Source organism: Macrotis lagotis, chromosome X (assembly GCF_037893015.1).
Source record: "Macrotis lagotis isolate mMagLag1 chromosome X, bilby.v1.9.chrom.fasta, whole genome shotgun sequence".
NCBI classification, from domain to species: domain Eukaryota; kingdom Metazoa; phylum Chordata; class Mammalia; order Peramelemorphia; family Peramelidae; genus Macrotis; species Macrotis lagotis.
The window spans coordinates 38025321-38051183 of NC_133666.1; the positions used below are offsets into that span (position 1 = coordinate 38025321).

The window sequence follows — 25863 nt, forward strand, 5'->3', positions numbered from 1 at the left end:
ATTCATAGAGAGAAGAAAACAGAACCAAATACATTGAAGCAGTAAAAAAGAGATATTTGACATTAGAGAGCAAGATGAGAAAGTATATGAGGGAGACTGAGAACTTTAGAAATGGAGACCAAGATTAGACTTAGATCCCATGGTGAATGAGAATGAGGACAACAACTTATCACAAAATCATGGTACACTTACTGCAAGTTTTTCTTGGTTTAAAGGGATAATATCAGAGTTTAGAGAGGTAATGAGTCTCTCTTGTTTCCCTGATATCTAGTAGCAAATGCCCTCTAAGTGGATGTTTATGTGATAGGTACTTCTACCACAATCCTGAAAAATGAAAAGATGACATATCAAACTTTACCTATCCATTTAGGGTTTATTGAAAATTATATCATAATGGTAATTAATATAGAATCTATATTAGATTGCTTTCAGCAGGGAGGGGGGATAAAAATGTAAAACTCAAAACCTTGTAAAAATGATTAGTTAAAAACTACCATTGGATGTAGTTGGAAAAAACAAATAAAATATTTAAATGTAAAAAAAAGAAAAATATAGCATAGATAATGAGGACTGCAGATGATATATTCTGGCTTGTAGCTTTCCTGTTCAACGAACCACCAGTCTTTGCCACTGGATATATAATTCAGCAAATGTGGTTTTATCAGTTGAAATGCTGGTAAAGAAGATAGGAAGCACAGGGTCTTTCAATCTAATTTTCAGATGATGTCTTCTGTATGTGCCACATTCCCCTAGTAAAATGTGAACTCCTTTATATGAAGGACTGTCTTGCTTTTCTCTGTTTTTCTAGTGCTTTGCACAGTATGAACTCTTGATCCATGCTTTTCATTCAGACTCATTCCCATCACTTTATCCAGTTCCCTGAGTTTATCTTCTCCCAGTCTAATTCTGCCCTAGATCTTAGATAAGCTTGGTTTTCTTCCTCACAACTGACCACCTTCTACTCACTTTAAGTTATAGTGTGATCCATTTATTTTAATGCCGCCCCCAGATCAGATTGAATAGCCTTCTAAATCTAACTTTTTTGGAGTCCCTCTGTTCCTATAATTTTACACATCTCTAAAACTATTCAGGTCTCCCACAGATTGTCCTTTTAATTTTCCATTTAATAATATGCCTTTCTCTGGTATTGCTCCCTGCCAACCTCTAAATCACCCTATATGGAATAGAAGTCTCCATCACAAGCAAAATTTTATGTCCCTTACCCTCCAGCTCAGAGAAGAGGTAAAGTTATATTAAAAATGAAATACTTCTCTCCACAATTGGATTGAAAATTTCTTCAGAACAAGTAAACTACATTTTTCTCTCACTCTGAGCTTCCCCTGGAGTAAAGATGACCTAGTCTATGAAACATGTCCTTCACAATCAGTCCTGCAAATGACATAGAAATGACATCAAGAAACTTAGGTCACAGAAACACAGGAATCTGAAAGGAATTAACCCAAAATTTTTGAAAAATATATGCTTTCCTAAGAAGATACTGATGATGCAGACCAAAAATATATGCTTTTTTATATAAGTAACGCCATAAGTTCATGAGCAGAAGCCAGTATGGATCTTAGCACTGAGGTTCTCAAAACCAAACTCTTCAGGCCCAAGATCACCAAGGCCACAGACCCTAGAGTCACTATCAGTCACACTAGCCCCAAGGACCCCAAAATCATGAAGTTTGACTCCAAGTCTTACAAGCCCTCTGACTCTAATGCTTTAGAGTCACTGGTTTTCCTTCATCCCTGGGATGCTTTCCCATTTTATCTCTGCCTCCTGGGTTCCTTCAAGTATCAAATAAAATTCTTCTTTGTACAAGAGACTTTTCTAGGACCCCCTTAGAATTAATCATTCCCTTTGAAATTACCGTTAACTGTTCACCTAGATATTATGTAGACAGCTCTGTGTATGTGTGTGTGTGTGTGCATCTCCCCTGTTAGATTGTGAGTTCCTATAGGTCAAGGATGATTTTTGCTTTTCATTTAATCATTAGCACTTATCATAGGCCCTGGCCAACAGTAAGCACATGACAAATGCCATTTGACTTGACTGAGTTACTTCCATCCTATCAACAGGTTGGCCCTCTTATCTTTCTCTAATCTAAGGAAACTCAGGTTTCTTTTCTGAAAGGGAAGCTTTATCATTTCACTTCTAGACTCAGAAGCTCATCATGGATCATTCCAAGTCGCAGGAAGATACCCTGTTAGGGACTCTTTCATTCATTCATTCTGTTATACTGCTTATTTATAATATCTATTTTGCTGTTTCTTGTGCTTCTAGGATACTGTAAGTTTTGTGACCAAGGACCAGATCTAATTTAAATTTGTTGTATTCTCCAGTCTGGCACAGTGCTCCGGCCAGATCCAGTGCATCACTGGGAAACTGAGAGCAAAGTAGCAAAAGGCATGGATTGTTCTAAAATGTACAGATTATTGAGATACCCATCCTCTGCCCTTTTAAAGTTAGAGTGGTTTTCTTTTGTAAATATCAGTGCACTGGTGTAGGAAAGGGGAGGAGATAGCATAAGCCAGGCCACACAAAAGGCACCATTTAGAATGAATACACTGGGCTTAGGTAGGAAGTCTTGGAAAGGGAATATTGTTGGTCACCATGTAGAAGAGGGGAGGATGGGAATAAAGGCTAGACCCATGATTTTATGAGTATAAGGAACTCTTGGGAGAGGGAAACTTCCTTTATCAATTCACAGACACTTCTCTCCAAATTATACCCTTGGAAAGTTTCTTATAACACTAAGAAATTAAATGACTTTCCCTGGGTTATTCATATCATATAGACCAGGTCTCTTTGCACAGTCTTCATTAGCTCAAAAAGTGAGAGAGCTATCTTTGCTATAGCCCATCACATCATTAAATTAAAGGCAGTGTCCGAATAAGGGCCCCATAGGGGAGAACATCAAAGGAATTGGTTATTCAATTTCCCTTCCCGGAAAGCTCAATCATGGTAATCTCTCTAGGTTTTCATTTATTGTGGCTATCCAACTCCTGCAGCCTGTTTGAGATATGTTTTCTCTGACCAAGGTCTTCTAGGAGGGGTTCTTCAAGCAAAAGCCAAAGGGATTATCTTCCATAGGATCATATCCTACAAATCTTTTACTTATACTTTCACCAGTGAAATCTTTTTGGGCTCTAAATGTCCACATGGCTCAGATACTCCACCCAAAGTGCAAGTTGCAATTCTCTTACGTGTGGGAAGTGACTCCTGTAGGAGATAAGCATAAACAATCTCTGATTCATTTGCATGACTAGCATCATCAGTCTTAAATTCTACTCACTCCTTTACTTGCTGTAATGGGAACTAATGCAACAGTCACTTCATCCCACTGTCCTTTGCCTCCAAATCCTTTGGATTACATTCTGTGGCAATATTCACATCCCTTCCTGTACTTTATCTTCCCCTAGGATGAACCACTGGTAAGCCACAAAGATATAATAAAAAGAAACTCTGCTGGATTTTATCTAGGTCATGCCAAGTAATGATGGGTTTCATCCAAGGATGCCCTGGGTCCTCTTCTCTTCTCTTCTTCTACTATTTTGCTTGGTTAGCCTGTCAGCTCCCATAGATTCATTTATCATTTCTATGGATATAATTTTCAGATTTATCCAGTTCTAACCTTTCTCCTTGCCACTATAGTGTCTCGCGTCTCAAACTATCTATTGGAATATGTAACTGGATATCTCAAATACTTCAAACTAAATATGCTCAAAATAGAATGCATATTTTCCCCAAAATCTTTCAACATTCTCAATTTTCTTATTTTCAGGGAGTCCATCTTCCCAGTCACCCAGACTCACAAACTACATGCCATCCTCAATTCTTCATTTTTCACCCAAGGCTCACTAATTTCCAATCAATTTACAAATTCTCTTGATTTTACTTTCTTAATATCTTGTCTTATCTCCTCTGACTATGCTACTACCCAGATAGAGGACATTACTAACTCACATCCAAAAAAGCAATGGTGTGCTTGTGATCTCCCTACCTCAAGTCTCTTCCCACTCCAATTTGTCCTTCATTCAGCCATCAAAAAGATCTTCCTAAAACATACTTCTGACTGCTCAATAAATTCCAATGGCTCCATGCTACCTTCACGATAAATCCTCATATTATTAATCCCCTCTTAACCTGGCCTCTTTTTTACCTTTCCAGTCTTTTTACACCTTACTTTCCTTCTACCTATTCTATGATCCATTGGTGCTGAACTCCTTGCTATGCCTCAAACATAAGATTTCATCTCCTGACACCAAACATTTTTTACTGCTGTCCCTCATGCCAGAAATGCTCTCATACATCCCTAATTTCCATCAAGAATCAGCTAAAATTCCACCACCTTCTTCAAGGTCTTTTCCTGTCCCTTTTAATAGGAATGCCTTTCCTCTAATAAATCAGATATTTTTCCCATATATGTCTTATTTGTACCTAGTTGCCTGCATGTTATGTCCTCCATTATAGTGTGAGTTCCTTCAGAGAAGGATCTATTGGTATTTTCCTTTTATCTATGGAGCTTTTCATAGGGGCTAGTACAATATGGACTTCACAGAAACATCAGAAGACTAAATGGAAATACTCCAAAGCACATAAATTGAGATTAAATGAATTGACCAATCTTGTCACCAGAGACAGAGGGCAAAATGCAATTTCTTTTCCCACCATATGTGGTGACCTATGGATTCAGAATTCTATATAGACTGATGTATTCATTCACTATATTGGTTAGTTACAGAATTCCATTGTAGTATTCTATTTTCTTTTAATTTAGGCTGCAATTTTTAATTTTTATTAAGCTTATGTCATAATACTTTTAGTGAGACTCTACTGTTAGACATTTGTGTCTAGTTTTTTCAATTTTAATGACACTATAACTATCATCTATCTATCTATCTAACTGTATTGACACATTAAACTAAGGAATTTTAATCTTTTTTATCTTAATCTTTGCTATTAATCCTTCTTAGAGTAATGTTTTCAAATGCATGAAATATAACATTGTCATATATATATTAAAAAAAACCAAGTTCATGGAACACATGTTAGAAGCACTTGCTTTGAACAAATGCTTATGACTGGGATAGTGAGATTTTTTAAAAGAATCTGCATGTCGTATTCCCCATAATGGAATGACCGAGACAAGAAGTATGATTATTTATGTAGGTAAAGTTGATATTTCAAACCTATGTCTAGAACTTTATGCTCATCCTTACTTTATTAGATGTGGCCCATTGTCCTTCTGTAGCCTCATGGCATCTTCAAATAAGACAAGCAATTCAACTATGTTGGAATCTATTTCATCTCAGTTTTCATGCATATCATGGACAAAAATGTCAAAAAGAGTAGGATAGAGGAAAGATTCTCAGTGTACTCCACTGGAAATTGCTATCCACATTGGATTTTCTCCATTTCCCTTATTTTCCTGCTTGAGATGTGGAGGCCAAAATCATATGGAACATTTCAGAAAAAGAAAACATCATGGGTTGGCATATGGCACATGAAAAGAATCACACTCAACTACCTAGAAAAATCATAACATCAATGAAAAGCAAATATATCTAAATACTACAGTATGTCTTATATGGACCTCTATTTCCTCTAAAATTAAATCATCTGTGGGAGAGGTTTAAAGGATAGTCATTTAAAGAATGGCTCATGTGATAGAGAAGATCATAGAAATAAAAATGAATAATTTTGATTACATAACACTGAAAAGCTTTTGCACAAACAAAATGAATACAGTCAGAATTAGAAAGGAAATAGTGAACTGGGAAAATAAATCTATACAGCAAATTTCTCTGATAAATATCTGATAGTCTGATAGTCTGTATTTAATAAGCATAGAGATCTTCTGGTGAGGTTGGTAGCCTACCTTCAACTTTAGTACCTTAAAGACCATTGAAGAATTTGTAACAGATTGATGTTGTCACATACAATCCTCTTTCTCTGATCTTCCTTAAGGAGAAAAAAAGATATATTTGGTTGATAATGATTAACTTCATCAAATAATAAAAACTATATTAAAAACGAACCATTAAAGTATCAAAGAACTGTGCTTTGTTTCTTTAAAGGGCATGATTATATTGATGAAATCATAATCTTTGAATTACTAAAGAAGACAGTATGTGGAATATCACTTTTAGGTGTTTACAGAAGGCAAGCACATTTATCTAAAAACAGTCCTGGGAATCAATGTCCCAAAACAGAAAATTAGTTATTACCTTCCTTCCCCACCACCCACTTCCTAAGTAATAGTTTCTGATTGCAGTTCTGAGGATGGATGAAGTCTTTCCCTAGGGAGAACACATTCTCATAATTCTCTAGCATTTCTTCGTGGAATAGATCATTGATGCAGGTTAAGACCATTCCTCCTTCATGCGATTTAAATTTTCATCCCAAAAGTTAGATACCTAAACCAAGATTTGATTACTTCAGACTTCATTTTAGTAACTTGCCCATATGGTCTTAAGAGCAAAGTAGTAAGGTGGAATGAATAGAATGACCCAAAGCTAAAAATAAAAGACTTGAATTTTTTTAAAGACCCCAAATTGAAATTTCAAGTCTGGTGTTAAAAAATTAATATAGAAGATTTAAAACATTTTAATTGCAGATTAAGTATGCCTTTGATTACTAACTCCAAACTAAGTCAACCAATGTGTGAATTTTTAACATGCCTTGCTATGACCTCTTTGCTAATATTTTATTCAATGTTTTTATGTCAGTATTAATTAGCAATATTGGTCTTTATCTTCCCTTCTCGGCTTTTTTTCTCTCTCTGGTTTAGGAATCAGAACTATATTTGTCTCAAAGAAGGACTTTGGCAGGATAAATTCTGTACCAATTTTGAAAAGATTGGATGTAATATCAAAATGGTTTTCCTTAGAATGTTTCATAGAATGCATTGGTAAATCCATTTGGTAACAATATTTTATTTATGGCTTGTTCAGTTTTTTCTGTTATGGGGTAATTTAAAATCTGTTTCTTATTACATTTCTCTACATACTTTAAATGTTTGTAAACATTCATTTCATTTAGCAATTCTGTTGCCATATAATTGTGCAGAATAGTTCTTAGTAATTACCTTTATTTTGCCATTTTCATTGTGAATTCTCTTTAAAAATTTTTCATATTGAGAGTCTGACTTTTTGCCCTTTCTAAAATCAGATTAGCAAAAAATTTATCTACACTATTAGCTTTTAAAAAAGCTTTCTAAAAACTGTTTTACTTATGAATCCAGTGATTTTTAGATTATCTCTTTGATTTTTAAATTTTCTATTTGTGTGTTGGGTTGGAACTTTTCTAATTTTTTTTAGTTGAGTGAAAGATTTTAGAAAAATATATTTTTCCTCAGAACTACTTGGCTTAATATCTCAAAAGTTCTGGAATATTTTATACTACTCTCATTTTTGAGGAAATTAACTATTATTACTATGATTCATTTTTACTTACAATCTTAAAATATGAAATAATTTTCATCTAAATTGGAGTCATTCCTTCAAAGGGATTTTATTGATCATATTTTAAAAAATTGTATTGTGGTCCTTAAAGAATGTGCATGTTTAGACTTTTCTGCATTTGAGCTTTTATGCCTCAGTACATTCTCAAATTTTGTATAGATGTCATGCATAGCAGAGTAGTGCATCTATTCCTTTCCATTTCTATTCAATAATATATTGTATTTCAGTTATTTATAATTTAAGATATTTAACTTTTTTCACAGATTTTGTTTTTTTAAAGTCTCAGTCCAAAACAGGCAATTCAGATCACCAAATATCATGATTTTCACGATTTTCTCCAAGCGATTTGATTGACTTTTCCTTCAATTATTTAGATGGTATACCATTTTTGGTTTGTTTATTTTCATATTATTAAATAATCTTGTTGTGAAAGTAAACATAAACCCCCTCCCCCCAAAATGATAGAGAAACCTCAAGAGAAACAAAATGAGAGGAAAAAAAAATAGTATACTTCAGTCTGTGTTCAGATTCTATCGGCTCTATCTCTGGGATGAGTTGCCTTCTTTATTCAAAAGTCCATAAGAAAAATTGCTTCAATATCTTTCCCCACAGGTGCTAATAATAGCTATTAATCTAGTTATATTTCCTCCATTTTATTCTTTCCCATTCTCTCCTTTCACCCTGTCCCTCCTCAGTAGTATGTTGTATCTGACTACCCTCTACCATGAGTTTTCCTTCTCCTCTATCACTAATGAATCCACCCCTCCCCCATCCCCCTTATCCCATCTCTTTCCTCTCATTTTTCTATAGGGCTAGATAGATTTCTATACCCTATTGAGTGTACATTATTTTTTCACTGATCCATTCTAATGAGAATAAAGGCTCACTCATTCTCCTCACCTTCCTCCCTTCCACTGCATTGCAAATGCTTTTTCTTGACTCTTTTACAAAAAATATCTTAATCCATTCCACCTCTCCTTTCCCTTTCTCCCAGGACTTTCCTTTATGCTCCATTGACTCCATCTTTATACTATATTATGCCATTATTTTCAACTCCCTCCTGTTTTTTTTCTACCTATGCTTCTTCTAACTGCTCTTATAAATGAGAAGGTTCATGTGAGTTATCAGTATCATCTTCCCATGCAGGAATACATGCAGTATAACATCAGTAAATCTCTCATAATTTGCCTTTCACATCCACCCTCTCTATGCAAAGTCAGCTGCTTCCTTTAACTCCATTCTACATTTGAAGGAGTTACTTTCTTCAGAGAGCTTTTTTATCTCCTTTTTCAACTGGCCAATTCTTCTTTTTAAGGCATTCTTCTTATTGGTCTTTTGAGTTGCTTTTTCCCTTTGGTCTAAGCTGGTTTTTAATGTTATTTTCTTCAGAATTTTTTTTGTATTTCATTCATCAAGCTGCTGACATGGTTTTCATGATTTTTCTGCATTGCTCTTATTCCTCTTCCCAATTTTTCCTCTACCTCCCTTACTTACTTTTCAAAGTCTTTTCTGAGCTTGTCCATTTCCTATTTCTATTGGAAGATTTGGATATAGAAGCTTCAACTTTGCCATCTTCTGAGTGTGTATTTTGATCCCCCATGGGATCAAAGTAATTTTCTATGGTCAGGTTCTTCTTTTTCGGTAGTTTGCTGATTTCCTCATTGATTTACCACATTTCTAAATCTTATGGGGGTTTTGGGGATATGCCCCTTGGAACCCCAATTCCTTCAAGGTCTTCTGAGAGACTCTGACTGCTCTTCTGCCTGTGCTTCTTGTCTGTGGATGACCACAAGCACTCCCCTCTGCCTTGGAGCTTTACAGAGGGTCCTGTTCCTCTTTGTAGAAGGGGGTCCAGACAGTGACCTGGATCTAAGTGTGGGCAAACATCAGAGTTTTGCCTTAGGGATAGCAGAGAGACCTCTGAAGTCTCTCCATACCCCTCATAGTCTGTGGGCTGAGGGCTCTGGAAGGACTGGGTGGCTTTTCAGGTTCCCAATGCCGGTTCCTGCTTCAGGTTGCCACCAAGCCTGTGACTCCATGCTCACTTTGGTGTGACAGAGTTCTCCCACCACCACTTCAAGCTGTCCCTGGCAGTTCCTGGGCCAAGAGGTCTGGAAACTGCAACCTCTGTCACAGAACCATGTGCCCCCAGGGATCCACGTGCTCTATAGGCTGTTCTTGGAAGGCTGGAGTTGGTCTGATAAAGCTAGCTGCACTGTGGCTCTTTCCAACCCCCCAGTCCTGGTGAAACATACCTTTTCCATGAATCTTCTATATTGACTTGGAATGGGAAATTATATCACTAGGTCCTTCTGTGGGCTCTGCCCCTTTAAATTTTGGCTAGAGTCATAATTTGATGACTTTTGGAGTTTTAGGGGATGATTTTCTGGAAATTTCTGTCCCCATGCTGCCATCTTGACTCTGCCTCTGAGAATTCTCTAGATGTTATGTGATTAAATACATATTGAATATATTTGGTACATTTATATATGCATATATATGTATATATATCACAATCATTGTTATTATTTCACTACATGGTATAGTTTCCCTGCTTGTCTTGACCTTTTATTGCTGTCATTTCTAATACTATATTTACTAACACTGCTTTTTAAAAAGATAACCCAAATTTTAATATATTTTGCTTTAGCATCTCAATTTAACATTATGGAAATCTTTGTGTTATTTGTATTTTATAAATAAGATTGTTGGGTTCCATTTCCTACTCCATTCTTCTGTCTTCCTTCATTGTATAGGGAGAGTTCATTCCATTTAAGTTAAGATAGGCAAATATGCATTTTCACTATCATAATATTTTACTTTTTTTTTACTCTTTTTCTTTCACTTATTTAGCAAAGAAGAAGGTAGAGAAAGCAAAGTATGATCAGTGCAAGTAATCTATCACTGAAATGGTCTATCCCTATTCCTCTGCTTTTAATTATTCACAAAACCTATGTCCTGGGGAGGGAGGATGGAGAAAGTGAGGGGGAGGGTGGAAAAGGGGAACTAACAAAAGAAAGGGAAGGGAAAAGGGAAAAAAGGAAAGGGGAAAGAAAGGGGAGGGGTGATATAGGAGGGCAAGAACACTGAAGGGGGTGGTATTCAGAACCAAAATACTGGGGAATATGGATAAAGTGGGGGAAAGGGGGGAAAATACAAACAGAGGGAAGACAGCATGGAGGGTAATAAAGAATTAGTAATCATAACATTGAATGTGATTGGGATGAACTCTCCCTTAAAACGTAAGCAAATAGCAGAGTGGACTAAAAACCAGAATCCTACAATATTCTGCTTACAAGAAACTCATTTGAAGCAGAGAGATACATATAGAGTAAACGTAAAAGGTGGAGCAAAATATATTTTGCTTCAGCTGAAGTGAAAAAAGCAGGGGTAGCAATCCTTATCTTAGACAAAGCAGCTGCAAAAATAGAGTTAAAAGAGATAAGGAAGGATACTTTATCCTCCTAAAAGGTACCATAGACAATAAAGTTATTTCAATATTGAATATATTTGCACCCAATGGGATAGCATCCAAATTCTTAGAGGAGGAGCTGAAAGGACTACAGGAAGACCTAGACAGCAAAACTTCACTAGTGGGAGACCTCAACCTCCCACTCTCAGATCTAGATAAATTGAATCATAAAATAAATAAGAAAGAAGTTAAGGAGGTAAATAGACTGTTAGAAAAACCTAGATATGTTAGACTTATGGAGGAAATTGAATGGGGATAGAAAAGAATATACTTTTTTTTCTCTGCAGTACATGGCTCTTAGACAAAAATTGACCATGGACTGGGACATAAAAACCTAATGATCAACTGCAGAAAGGTAGAAATAGTGAATACATCTTTCTCACATCACAATGCAATAAAAGTCATATGCAGTATTGGGCCAAGGAGATATAGACCCAGAACTAATTGGAAACTGAATAACCTCCTTTTAAAGAATGAGTGGACCAAAAAACAAATTAGAGAAATAATTAATCATTTTACCCTAGATAATGACAAGAATGAAACAACATACCAAAACCTATGGGATTCATTCAAAATGATTCTCAGGGGCTATGTTATATCTTTAAATGCTTACATGAATAAATTAGAGAAAAAGGAAATCAATGAACTAAACATGCAACTAAAAAAATTAGTGAAAGAACAAAGTAAAAATCCTCAATTAAATACCAAATTCAAAATTCTAAAAATTAAAGGAGAAATTAATAAAATCAAAAGCAAAAAAAACCTATTGCATTAATAAACATAACCAAAAGTTGATTTTATGAAAAAAAACACTAAAATTGATAAAACTCTGGTCAATTTGATTTAAAAAAAGAAAGAAGAAAACCCAATTGCTAGTATCATAAATGAAAAAGGTGAACTCACCACCAATGAGGAGGAAATTAAAGTAATAATTCGAAATTATTTTGCTCAACTTTATGCAAATAAATTTGCGAATCTAAGTGAAATGGATGAATATTTGCAAAAATATAAGTTGTCCAGTTTAAATGAAGAGGAGAATAATTACCTAAACAATATTATCTCAGAAAAAGAAATTCAACAAGCCATCATTGAACTTCCTAAGAAAAAATCTCCAGGGCCTGATGGATTCAAAAGTGAATTCTACCAAACATTTAAGGAACAATTGGTTCCAATTCTATATAAACTCTTTGGAAAAATAGGGAAAGATGGCACTCTGCCTAACTCTTCCTATGAATCCAATATGGTGTTGATACCTAAACCAGGAAGAGTTAAAACAGATAAAGAAAATTATAGACCTATCTCCCTAATGAATATAGATGCAAAAATCTTAAATAAAATCTTAGCAAAATGATTACAACAAGTTATCACTGGGTAATACATTATGATCAAGTAAGATTTATCCCAGGAATGCAGGATTGGTTCAATATTAGGAAAACTATTAGTAAAATCAATTATATCAAAAACAAACCTATCAGAAATTATATGATCATATCAATAGATGCTAAAAAACCTTTTGACAAAATACAGCACCCATTCCTACTAAAAACACTAGAGAGTGTAGGAATAAATGCACTGTTCCTTAGAGTAATTAGCAGTATCTCTATGAAACTATCAACAAGCATTATATGCAATGGGGAGAGGCTAGATGCATTCCCAATAAGATCAGCAGTGAAACAAGGGTTCCCATTATCACCACTACTATTCAATATCATATTAGAAATGTTAGCTTCAGCAATTAGAGAAGAAAAAGAAATTGAAGGAATTAGAATTGGGAAGGAAAAGACAGAACTCTCACTCTTTGCAGATGACATGATAGTCTACCTAGAGAAAACCAAGAAATCATCCAAAAAACTACTGGAAGCAATTAGAAATTTTATCAAAGTTTCAGGTTATAAAATAAACCCTCATAAATCCTCAACTTTTCTATATATGTCTAGCAAGATACAGCAGGAAGAGCTAGAAAGAGAAATCCCATTCAAAGTAACCACAGACAATATAAAATTCCTGGGAGTCTATTTTCCAAGACAGACTGAGAAACTTTTTGAAAACAATTATAAACACTTCTCACACAAATTAAATCAGATTTAAATAACTGGGCAAATATCAACTGCTCATGGATAGGTACAGCTAATATAATACAAATGACAATTCTACCAAAATTAAAGTACCTGTTTAGTGCCCTACCAATCAAAATTCCAGAAAATTACTTGAATGAGTTAGAAAAAGTTGTAAGTAAATTCATATAGAGAAATAAAAAGTTAAGAAGTTCCAGAGATTTAATGAAAAAAATGCAACAGAAGGGGGCTTAGCCCTACCTTATCTAAAAATTATATTGTAAATCATCAGTCATGGAAACTGTCTGGTATTGGCTAAGAAATAGAGTGGTGGACCAGTGGAATAGACTAGGAGCAAGAGCAGGAAATGATTTTACTAATCTGCTGTTTGATAAACCCAAAGAGTCCAGCTATTGGGATAAAAACTCTCTCTCTTTGATAAAAACTGCTGGGATAATTGGATTAGTATAGAAAAAGTTTAAATTAGACCAACACCTCACACCCTTTACCAAGATGAGATCCAAATGGTTACAGGATTTAGACATAAAAAAACAATACTATAAGCAAGCTAGAAGATCAAGGACTAGTTTACCTGTCAGATCTATGGAAAGGAGAGCAGTTTATGACTAAGGAAGAGATGGAGAACATCACCAAAATCAAACTAGATGATTTTGATTACATTAAATTAAAAAGCTTTTGCATAGATAAAACCACCGTAACCAAGATCAAAAGAAATGCAGTAAATTGGGAAACAATCTTTACAACTAATGATTCTGACAAAGGACTCATTTCTAAAATATACAGAGAACTGAGTCATATTTTTTTTAAAAAAGCCATTCCCCAATTGACAAATGGTCAAAGGATATGCAAATGCAATTTACAGATGAGATCAAAGCAATCCATAGTCATATGAAAAATTTCTCTAAATAATTAATTATTAGAGAAATGCATATTAAAGCTTCTCTGAAGTACCACCTCACACCTCTCAGACTGGCCAATATGCCAAGAAAGGATAATGATCATTGTTGGAAGGGTTGTGGGAAATCTGGGACACTATTACACTGTTGGCGGAGCTGTGAATTCATCCAACCTTTTTGGAGAGAAATCTGGAACTGCACTCAAAGGGCAACAAAAATGAGCATACCTTTTGATCCAGCAATACCACTACTGGGTCTATACCCTGAAGAGATGATGAAAAAAGGATAAAAGCATCACTTGTACAAAAATATTTATAGCAGCTTTGGTTGTGGTGGCAAAGAATTGGAAATGAAGTAAATGTCCTTCAGTTGGGGAATGGATTAGCAAACTTTGGTATGTGTATGTCATGTAACACTTGTTCTATTAGAAACCAGGAGGGATGGAAATTCAGGGAAGTCTGGAGCAATTTGCATGAACTGTTGCTAAGTGAGATAAGCAGAACCAGAAAAACACTGTACACCCTAACAGCAACATGAGAATGATGTTCAACCTTGATGGACGTGCTCATTCCATCAGTGTAATGACCAGGGACAATTTTAGGCTGTCTGCAATGGAGAATACCATCTATATCCAGATAAAGAGCTGTGGTGTTTGAACAAAGTTCGAGGACTATTCCCTTTAATTTAGGAAAAAACCTAGATATCTTATTGTCTGATGTTGTTATCTCTTATACTTTTTGTTTCTTCCTTAAGGATGTGATTTCTCTCTCATCACACTCAATTTGGATCAATGTACAACATGGAAACAAAATAAAGACTGACAGATTGCTTTCCATTGGGGGGGAGGGAAGTATGATTGAGAGAAAAATTGTAAAATTCAAATAAAATCTTTAATAAAAAATAAAAAAAATCTATGTCATGATTTCTGATCCCTATTCTTTCTCTTGTTTAAATCTCCTCTTTATGATTAGCTGTCTTAAGTCTCTTATTTTGTCTACCTATTTGTCCTATTCTACTTACCCTTTTCTTCTCTGTTTTGATGATAATGATTATTATATGACAATGGAGTTGGTGGTGGTGGTGATGACAATGATGATAATCTAGCATTAATGTCACTCGAAAGTGACAGCACTTTAAACTATAACTTACAAATAGTATCTCAGTTTATTTTGATGCAAGTCAATTTTATTTTTCCTTTATAGGATCCTTTCAGCCACTTGTTGAGATATATATGGGCAAGCTGGGCTTCTTAACAACCCTTTATGCTACCATCTTAACTGGAAAACACTTATCTAATGTGAATTAAGCCATGAATTGCTCTATCACTCTAGATAACAATTTAGAATTATGGTAAGACAGTGTGATAGAGTGAGACAATAACTGTTTTGGGAGTCAACAAACCTGGGTTGGAATTCTGCCTCTACAACTTAGAGAGACCATTGAACATCCCTAGGCTATTTCTTCCTCAGTAAGATGGGGGGGTTGTACTTGATGACCTTCAAAATCCCTTTACATTCTATGATCCTACAGAATAAAATCAACGATCAGTCCATATTCTTCAACCCAGGGATCCCAGTGGTAGGAAAAAAATCCCCAAAGTTCAAAACCTAAAATATTCACCAAAATATGCTTTGTTCTAGCAGCAAATAAACAAAAAGAAACAAATTGAAGCCCCATGAAACAGGGACAAAAAGTGTATTATATGGGGCAAGAGAAGGGTATAAGCATTTTTAGTCACTGTACTAAGCATTTTACAAACATCTCAATTGATCTTCACAGCAACTCTGAGAGATAGGTGCTATTATTCTCATTTTACAATTGAGGAAACTAAGGCAGGTGAAGATTCAGGTAACAAGTATATCAGCCCAATTTTGAACTCATGTCCTTCCAGCTCCTGGTCCAGCCCTCTATCCACAGAATTCTTATATTGATTTTTAAGAAGTGATGAACATTGGGAATGGGATTGCTTGTATGTACTAATACTGAATAAAGTAAGGAGAATCAGAAAAAAAGAAATGATTAAAATAATGTAAATCAAAAAAGACAACACATGTTTGATTTGAATAATCCATCTTAGACCTCAGAGTAGGACAATGAAATGCATATCATTCTTCCTCTTAATTCAGACAAAGGGGAGTATAGGTACTAAGGTCTTTTTTTGCCTTCATTTCCTAGTTTACTTTCCCCTTGCTCCAATTCTTTCCTTCTCTTTCTTTTTGATATCCTATTTAAACATAAGACTTTATTCTCCCTAACCCCATGCTTATAACTTCCCTGCCTCTAAGTCTAAACTCATCTTGGGTTCTCATAGAAAAAAAAAAAAAAAACTTCACTCCTATAACAATTTAGAACCTAAACTGAAGTAATCTGGATTTGGAGGATTTTGCTCAGAGTCTTTGGCTAAAAATCTTATTTTCTATTCCTGGTGTCTGGTAAAATGTAAACTCTTTTAAAATGGGGACTATTTCTTTTAATTCACAAGTGTTTCTAAAATTGAAATGCTTGCATACCATTGGCCTCTAGAAGAGTAAAGGCCAAGCCCACCAAAATTTGCATATCTATTTTACTGAAAAAAGTTCAGGAGGACTCCCTCAAATATGGCCCTCACCTGATAAACTAAAATACTCTCTGAGGGTAAAATTAGATTCAGCATAATAGTAGGAAAAAATCAGTAGTCATTTGTGGTCTGTGATTACAGTGGATTCCTCATAGCCACCCTGTGAGGGAAGTGTTGCAAATAATTTTAAGCTTATGCTTTATAGACAGATTAATTGAGGAGGAGGAATGATGGTATCCTCATAAGAGGCTAAAATGTGTCCTATTCCAAGGAATAGAAGCTGTTATTACAAAAAAACTGGAGATATCCACTATATGAGACTAGATACACTAAGGTGCTTAAACTGGAAGTGGTGAGGGTGACAAAGACAAGGGAGATCCATTCTCCATAGACCCTGGCATCTACAACTAGAGAAATAGCGATTGCTATTTCCCCAAATAGCTCCAGGCTATGCATGCTTTCATTTTTTAATTATTTTTTAATTTTTTTGGATAGGAGAACAGATCAGACTTAGCTGAATTATACTTGGGGCTGGGAGGAAATCACCAGATTTTTGCCATAAGGGAAGGAAGAGAGGCTGGATTGGGAAGACAGACTTGAAATTTCCTTGATGAAATGCTACCACAATGTTCTTATTTACAAAAGACTAAAAAGCCCGAGAAAGGGATAGAGGAAGGATGGCTCCTCGCAAACCAATGTCTATATATTGTCTTAATTGAGGCCAATGGGAAAAGAGTAGAGGAGACAAGTGAGTCTCCAGTCTTGCCCTAATATAAGCTGTTGCTATCAGGAGGGAACAAAGGACTATCGTTGTAGGAAAATAGACCAGAGCGTGTTGAAGAAGAGCTGTGAGGATAGTCAGTCATAGGAACTATCCTATGGGGAAGCTAAGGATGACTTGGGGAGACTAGATTTAGATGAGCCTTAACACAATGTAGCCAACAATGCCTTGATTACTAGGGGCAGAAGCAGCCAATACATGAGGAACAAAATAAAGCAAGCAAAAGTGTGATATAAGGGAATGTGAATCTATAACATGAAAAATGAGGAGAAATTGGTGTGCTCATGAGAAGGGTCTTGACTTTTAAAGTGACAGCACTTTAAAATATAACTTCCAAATAGTACTTACAGTTTATTTTGATGCAAGTAAATTTTATTTTTTCTTTCTAGGATCTTTTTCAGCTACTCGTAGGGATATGTATGCGCAAGTTGGGCTTTTCAACAACCCTTAATGCTACCATCATAATTGGAAAACACTCAACCCAACAAGAGTTCGCCATTACTTGGGTTAAGAAGCCACCATTATATGAAACTAACACAGACTAGATCAGGTTACAATGAATAGGGGATATCGGAAAGAGCACAGTCATTCCATGAGAAACAAAGGTCAATCCAGTTTGGAAAGATAGGTTCAGATAGACACTAAGAAGGAGCTGTGACAATGCAGTCATTACAGGGAACAGAGACAGTTATTATAGAACAACTGATTAGACTAAATTAAATGGGATGGAGGGAGGATTGTGAAAAGAGAGACCCGGAATGGAGAAGTCATTTTCTATAGATCCTTGAGTCTAACTCTTGGAAAACAAATTGGGCAAGGCTCCCTGAGATGATGAAAATGAGCTCTAAGAATAGGGGTCAGATAACGCTCATTAAAATCTCAATGCCTAGGGAAGACTAGAGAGAAAGTGAATTATTCTGTCCAAGTGAGCTACTTACTAAGACTTCCCAATCCAGTCATGCTCACCAGGGGTCCCAGGACAGTCATATCACTCATTAGAAACATGAAAATAAATGGAAAAAACAGCAGCTCACTGAAAGCAGGAGAGACTTGTTCTCATTTCTGATTAGGGTCATTCTAAGATGCTGAGGAGGTTTCTGATCTTGGTAGCCTAACCTCTATCTCCCAGAACTCCCTTAACCTATTTTTGCCCCTCCACAACCTACGTCCATACCCCAAAATTCCAACAAACATCGTCTCTCAAACTTTTCAATATAATGCAAACCTTTCTTTCAAAACAGTCCACGTTGCTGTTATCCTGCCTGACAGTATGATTCCTACTCACATTGCTACTTTTTAAAATTCAGCTAAAAGAAAATAGATTCTATGACCCTTGTACAAACTCTCTGTGAATCTCTGTTTCAAGTGTATAAGACAGATAGGAATATACCTACCAAGATACACCCAAGAACTACATGAAGGCAAGGACAAAACACTATCTACAGCAATAAAAATAGATGGAATAATTGGAAATGTGTGAATGGCTCAAGTGTAGGCTGAATTAATATAATAAAATCATAATACTGCCTGAATTTACTTATTCATTGACACACTAAACTACCAAGAGATTATTTTATAGAGCTGGAAAAAATAACAAAACTCACCTAGGGGAATGAAAGTCAAGAATCTGTAGGAAAAAAAAAGTAGGAAGGAAGGGGATTCAGCTATTACTAGATATCAAATTATTCTACAAAGCAATAATCATCAAAACTGTTTGGTCCTAGTTAAAAAACACGAAGGGCCATCCATGTGGCAATTTAGGTACACAACATATAAAAGTAAGCTTTGTTTGATGGACTCATTATTTGATAAAAACCCTGGAGAAAACTAGAAAGTGACGTGGTAGAAATTTGGTTTAGACCAAGACCTCCCACTATGTATAGAAGTATATAAGTAGCAGATGGATACATAAGAGACATAGAAAGGGACAATATGACAATATAGGGACTTCCAGGAATCAGTAAATCACCACAATTCTTCTATATTCACCTCGAAACAAACATGAGATAGTGTCCTAGTACAAAGCCAGGAACAATAGAACCAGCAGAGTGATAGGGTGAAAAGTTTTGAGCTCAAAAAAACTTGTAAAATCAGCAGGAAAGGTCTGTCTCACTTAGTTTAAAGGGGGCTGTGGGAAAATACCAGTTTGGATCTGTGAATTATTTCAGTCACTCTGGAAAGTAATTTGGAGCTATGCCCCCAAATCTGCTAATCTCTGTATACCTTTTTATCTTGTAATCACATCAGCAGGCTTATATCCCTATAAAAAGACTCAAGAAAAAAAGAAAATAATCTAGGTGCACAAAAATAGCAGCTCATTTTGTAGGGACAAAGAACTGAAAAGGGGGGTGCACATTAATTAGGAAATGGATGAATAGAGTATAATGTATGAATATAATAAGGTGATCATGCCATAAATGATAAAATGGATAGATTCAAAGCCACCTGGGATAACTTGTATGAACCCTTTGAGAGTAAAGTGAACAGACAGGAGAACGATACATAGCAACGCTGTAAAAATAAATACCTTTGAAAGATTGAACAACTCTGACCAGTGCAACTGGGGTCTATTTAAGTTCTAAATCTATGACCGTATGTTAAGTGTTCTCTCCTAGTTCCACTCTAGACTGACTCTTCAGGCTTCTCCTTTTTGCCCCAGTAATCTTCTTCTGCATCAGTAGCTATCTCCTTTCATTGATACACTCCTCTGAGAGTTCCCCAGTTTGAGGACGTGGCCAAGCTAGCCATGCTCACTCTTCTGTTCCTGATTCTGCCTCTCTGAACTTCTTCACTTATCCTTTTGGGGGCATCTTTTCCCCTTCCCCACTTTTCAGCTCCTTTCTTTCTATAGTCTTTCTCCATTACAGTGTGAACTTCGTGGGGCAGCTAGGTGGTATAATGGATAGACGACCAACCCTGGGTTCAGGAGGACCTGAGATCAAATTTGACCTCAGACACTTAATAATTTATCTAGCTGTGTGAACTTGGGCAAGTCACTTAACCCCATTGCCTTGGAAAAAACCAAAAAAAGGGAGGTGAACTTCTTGAGGACAGGCATTGATTTTCTTTTTACTCATATTTTCATTTCCAGTTTTAGCTCCATGGCTGCTACTTATCAAATGCTTATGTATAAGCAAATGCATATACAAGTTACTTAACTTCACTGTGCCTCAATTTCCCCATCTGTAAAATGAAGTTGGATGAGTTCTTGATCTATGATTCCATCTTATAATATGTAGTTTATCCACTTCATTGAATTAGTGGAAAATTGAGTGAAATAACACACATGAAAGTGCTTTCAAAATCAAAAATTATTTCACAAATGTAGGACTATTAAGCAGGAAAAAAGGGGAAACTACAGAAGGTTTTTGTACATGGTCACAAAGAAACAACTCAATGAGAGATGACTCTCTCCATTTAATTCAACACCTATTAATTAAGTCAGTTGTTTTGCTAGTTACTGGGGACACAAAAGTAGAAAAAAGTCTTAACCCCTTTCATTTCCCTACCTACTTCTTCTGAACCCTCAAAGAGCTTTTAATCTAACAGTGAGGGGAAATGGGTGCAAAGGAGATCAGATATTTAAATCATAATAGTCCAAGGGAGGTTTTGATATGGGCAAAGGAGAGAGATTCAAAGTTCTCTGTAAACATTCAGTAAGTTCCTATTTGGACAGATAAAGGCCTGGAAAAAAAGAAAAGGATATTTCTTAGAAGACATACCCCTTGAGTTGGTCCTAAAGGGAAGAACAAAGATTTCAGCTAGTCAAGATGAGAACTCAAGAGTCTTTTCATATGGAGGATATCAATTGCAGAAAGGTAAGGAATTAGGAGAATACAGGATAAGTTTAAGGAATGATGGTTAGCCCAGTTATGTCAGAACAGAGAAGACCTTAAAACTCTTAGGATGAAATATTAACAGTTAGTCAGAATCTGCAAGCAGATTTTAACTCAGGTCACCCTGACTCAAGCTCCAATATTCTATCCACTCTGCCACTTAGCTATCTCTGAAAGGGAAGTTTAAGTTAGATTGTGGAGGTCCTGGAATGTCAGGCTTAGAAATTTGCACTTCATCTGTAGGCAGTGAGTGCCACAGAGGGCTTTTGAGTAAAAGAATAAAATTACTTGGTCTGTCATTACTTGGTTACTTGGGCAGCATCAGCACAGATAGATAGCAAAGGGTAGAGGCAGAATGTCAATTATGGTGTGATCATAATAACCAGGGCAAAAGGTGATTGGCTGGAATCAAGACTGGACCAGTGGCCAAGAAAGTAAGGGACGAGATGTTAAATAATGTCTTCAGGCAGAAGCTACATGCTTTGGTGTCTGCTGGGATAAGGTATGTGGTAAGAACCAGAGAGAGTGGATTGGATTCGAGTGAGAGGGTACTATGCTTAGTCATTCGCCTTACTTTCTCCTCCAGAGTCATGTGACTCCAGTGTCCAGTTATGGTTCGAGATGACTGGACCCTGGATATGAGACAATCAGGAATAAGTGACTTATCCAAGGTTACACAGCTAGTAAGTGTCAAATATCTAAAATGAGTTTTGAACTCAGGTCCTCCTGATTCCAAAGGCTGGTGCTCTATCCACTATGCTCCACAGCTGCCCAGTGACAGAAATAGAGAAGCTCAGGGATGGCCAAATTCAGGGGCAAAGATGATGAATTTCATTTTGGACCTTTAGGGTTTGAGGGGCCAGGAAATGTCTATATCCAAGTTACCAAGCTTCTCCCACTTCAAAGGATATCCACAAATATTCTATTTGGAAGAGGGTACTGATAAAAACTTTAAAATATTAGGGCATAAGGCACTTCAAGTCATTTTCAGCTACTTTATAATTTATATCTGATATAAAAAGCCAAGGAAGAAACTTATTTCATATAGACTGCAAATCTAGACAGATCAAAGATCTGGTAGAAACCTAAATTTAGAATAATTCTATTTTATGTCGAAGGAAGGAGCAAGGGAAGGTTTTTTACTGTTAATAGTGTGCCACTTAAGAAATGAGAGACAAAGAAAACTGGGTCAAAGGGAAGGGTTCACAGCAAAGCAATCAGCATGTCAAGCAACAACTATCTTGTAACTTCCAAAGTCTAAACCATTGATGATCTACTGTCTCAGCTAAGACTCCATGCAAGAAGCCAACTCTTCCATCAGTCCACCATTATTTTGTCCCCAATTCTTCAACCTTAATTGGTTCATTGCAGGAACTTTGCACTAATTAGGGCTCAAGAATATTGGTGCCGGGGTTGAAAGTATACCCTTTCCCATTTTTCATAAATGACTTTGACAGCATCAGGGAAGCCGGTGACAATTGTGCCAGTCATATTGTCATGAGTTCATCGAGGGGTTCCCTGGCCAAGCCACCTCCGCCCCAGTACTCCTTTGCACTTTCAACATGAAAAAATCTCTTGGGTAGCAGTCCAAGGACAAAGAACATCTTTTATTTCACCTGAGGACCAGAGAGCAGCAAAGGTACTTGCATCCTGAGACTGCGGTCTCCTTAACAAGAATCAGGAAAAGGGAGAAATAACCTTCTTGCCTGGGCCCACTGATGTTCTCCAATATTACCCATGACCCTGGTTTATTGCCTCAGGATAGGATGCAACCTTCTGACCTGAAAGACTTCTATTATATACAAGAATAACCATAGAAGTTTCTCAGATTTTCATTCAGTTCCAGTCATATATGCTTAAGCCTTTGCAACAAATGACCATTCAACTTTTGCTTGAAGACTTCCAAGAACAGAGAACCTAGTATCTCCTGATGTAAATGATTCATTTCCTGCAACATAGAAATGTCTTAAGGTATCTGCTACTGAAATTATGTGAGAATGAACCTATGACAGTTGTAAATATTAATATTTCAGGGCTCACTTGCCTTCCCCTCTGTCCATTTTCAACTCCACCAAGTGTTGTAATTGGCTCCATATTTGTATCATTAGATAGTAGAAATGACTGTTCTCATCCAATTCCCAGGGTGATAGAATTTAATCCACATTCTCACACTGAAAGAACCTGGTGACATGACCTATGTACTAACATTAGGCCTCTGTCATCTGACTGAAGGAGTTGCTTTTCACCACCTGTTAGAAACATAGTTCTTCAGAAGAATGATATTTGAAATGCATTAGCTAATTCTAATACAGGGAGAATAGAGGGACTTGCAAATAAGCTTCAGATTTCAATTGAAGTATCTGAGGGACTACTTTGTATCAGTTATGGTTCAGGTGATAGGATACAAAGACAAGAGTCAAGTAGTCCTGTTCTCAAGGAGCTTACTTTTTTTTGGAGGGGGTGGAAATTCAAATGGATGGCATTCTGATTTTAAATATATTTGAAATTATATATAAGGTTATAAAGAGAGAAAAATACAAAGGCATTTTTGGAGTATGGAAAAAGGACAGAAAACTTGTAGAATGCATGAAGGGAGAATGACTTGTTATTAGTTCTGAATGATTTTTTGCTACAGCCCCTTCAGATCAGTCAGCCCCAGGAATGGTCAGTGAACCCTTTTTTTTTTTTACAACCAGAAAACAAGTGAACATTCTGATGATCATCAAACCAGACTGTTTAGTGATTAGCTGACACAAATGTGCCTACTATCATTAAAAAACATCAAAATGGCCATATAGAAGGACTTCCATATCACCAAGGTTATTGAGAAAACTCAGTAAACATAAACAGCAAAAAACCCCAAGTAATCCAATAATGTTCATCAGTATTAAGTAACATCAAATTTCCTTCATGTAAGAACACCCTTAAGGATTCCATATTGTCATTTCCTACAAGAGTATTTTCCAAGGTCCTAAGTCAATTTTTATCTGTCTTTCTAATCACAGAATCATATTCCACTCCCCATTTCTGTGTCTTTGTTATGGTCATCTGGAAAGCATCTGTTCCTTACCTCCACATCAAAGAATTCTTCATTTCATTTAAGAAATAGCTCCAGGGAGGGGAACCTACTACCTCTTTCTACACTAGATTACATGGTGGATTTGGATAATTCCACCTTTTCTCATTCTTTTTCCTTTCCCAATTCCTCCATTTGTTAGTGTTGCCATTTCCCCTACCAATTAATTTGCATTTATTTTAGGTATATGTCTTTTTTGTTGTTTTTTTCTTCACACCTTACTTTTTTTCACTTTTTTATTTCTTAGTATTTTATTTTTCCCAAGTTGCATGTAAAAAATGTTCATTTTTAAAACTTTGAGTATCAAATTCTCTCCCTCTCTCCTCACCAGTCCTCTTTGAGAAGGTAAGCAAATATATATATATATATATATATATATATATATATATATATATATATATATATATATATATATATATATATTATCTTGCAAGTCATGTTGTGAAAGACCTACCCTCCCCAAAAAAAACTAATGAAAAAAAGAAAAGTATGCTTCAATCTGCATTTAGACACCATTAGTTCTTTATCTGGGGATGGATGATATTTTTCATCTTAAGTCCTTCAGAGTTGTCTTGAGTTATTGTGGTGCTAAGAATAGCAAAGTCATTCACAGCTGATCATGTAACAATATTGCTGTTACTTTGTAGACAGTGCATTTCACTTTGTATCAGCTCATGTAATTCTTTTCAGGTTTTTCTGAGAGTATCCTGCTTATCATGTCTTTTTTTAAATTTTTTTTAAAATTTTAGTCAATGGGGTTAAGTGACTTGTCCAAGGTCACATAGATAGGCAATTATTAAGTGTCTGAGACAGGATTTGTACTCAGGTCCTCCTGACTCCAGAGCCAGTGCTCTATCCACTGCGTCACCTAGCTGCCCCTTTGCTCATCATTTCTTGTAGCAGAATAGGAATCCATCATAATTACATAGCACAATTTGTCCAGCCATTCCCCAACTGATGGGCAGCCCCTCAATTTCCAATTCTTTGGCACCAGAAAATAGTTGCTGATATATCTTTATCTAACATTTGCTTAGTCATATTCACATTTTCCACTCCTTCCTTGCCCATCAGCAGTATACGTACTTTGAGGGCAGAGTCTACTTTATGGTTGCCTTTGTATTCCTTGCTACTAGTTACTGTTGCCGTTTGCCCCTCCTTTTTTGGTGTGATGGTGATATCACAAAATGATTACTTCTGTATGAATCGGATTTAAGTGAGGCGGAGTTTTATAAAGTCACCCTCTCTTCTAGTTCTTGAGGTCCAGTAGCAATCCAAAAGTCAAGACAACCAGTGATGGCCTGGGATGCACTGGATGACCTTGGCATCGTTAATGTCTGATCAAACTCCAATTATTCCACAATATCTGCTTCAGCTCCTTTCTTGACCATTGAAACAAATTGTTCTCATCTACCCATTCTGCTAGGGAAAGTCTCCTCATTCTTGGGGAAGATAGTCCCCTAACTCACCAACAGGTTAGAAGCCTAGAGGTTACCCTCACTATGATTTAGCCCATTTGTCCACATGGTTTTATGGGGTGTGGTTGCTGAGCATACTGCAGCTCTTAGCACAGTGCCTATCACAGAGTACAGGCAAGAATGAATTGAAATGGTGGCAACTCCCACCAGTCAAATAAGTGAGTGGCTGCTTCCACTCACTAACCTAGGTAATTGACTAATTTGACCATATGAGCCAGTTGCTTTG

The 25863-nt window shown here is 36.2% G+C and overlaps 1 long non-coding RNA gene across 3 annotated transcripts in view; it reads left to right on the plus strand.

Moving 5' to 3' along the window:
- Positions 1-25863, plus strand: part of LOC141500108 (uncharacterized) — a 112252-nt gene that overhangs the window by 79750 nt on the left and 6639 nt on the right. The window contains exon 3 of one of the 3 annotated variants that reach the window (XR_012471840.1): positions 14666-14767. The exons of 1 other annotated variant lie outside the window; for it this stretch is intronic. This is a non-coding gene — a long non-coding RNA (uncharacterized LOC141500108). Of the gene's footprint in view, positions 1-14665; positions 14768-17639; positions 18966-25863 lie in introns of those variants that run through there. One more of the 3 variants, XR_012471837.1, reaches the window with a different exon arrangement.